General features: G+C 39.7%; 1 protein-coding gene across 1 annotated transcript in view; it reads right to left on the reverse strand.

Moving 5' to 3' along the window:
- LOC119590427 overlaps positions 1–315 on the reverse strand; it is a 21,897-nt gene that overhangs the window by 1,966 nt on the left and 19,616 nt on the right. The gene's annotated exons all lie outside the window — the stretch shown is intronic.

Genomic DNA, 315 nt, shown 5'->3' on the forward strand with positions numbered 1-315 from the left:
GCATTCTTATAGTCAATGAAAAAATACAAATATGTACATATTTACATCCATTCTGAAATAGCCACATGCATGACCAATTTTCATCTTCGAAAAACTGGCCCTTCACCCGCCGTTGTTGCCAGCATGGAAACCAATGAGCCATTAAAGCAAACAAAGATTAACCATAGACAAACCCATGAACAGAAAAAATGCAAGTTCTAAATGCAAGTTTCAAAGGAAAACTCAGTCACAGCAGCGATCATGAAATCCGACAGCCAGTCAACAACTTACCAAGACCGAGCACTGAATTTGGCAGGCATTAGGGGAAGACAAAAG

This window comes from Penaeus monodon, chromosome 27 (genome assembly GCF_015228065.2).
Source record: "Penaeus monodon isolate SGIC_2016 chromosome 27, NSTDA_Pmon_1, whole genome shotgun sequence".
Taxonomy (NCBI): Eukaryota; Metazoa; Arthropoda; class Malacostraca; order Decapoda; family Penaeidae; genus Penaeus; species Penaeus monodon.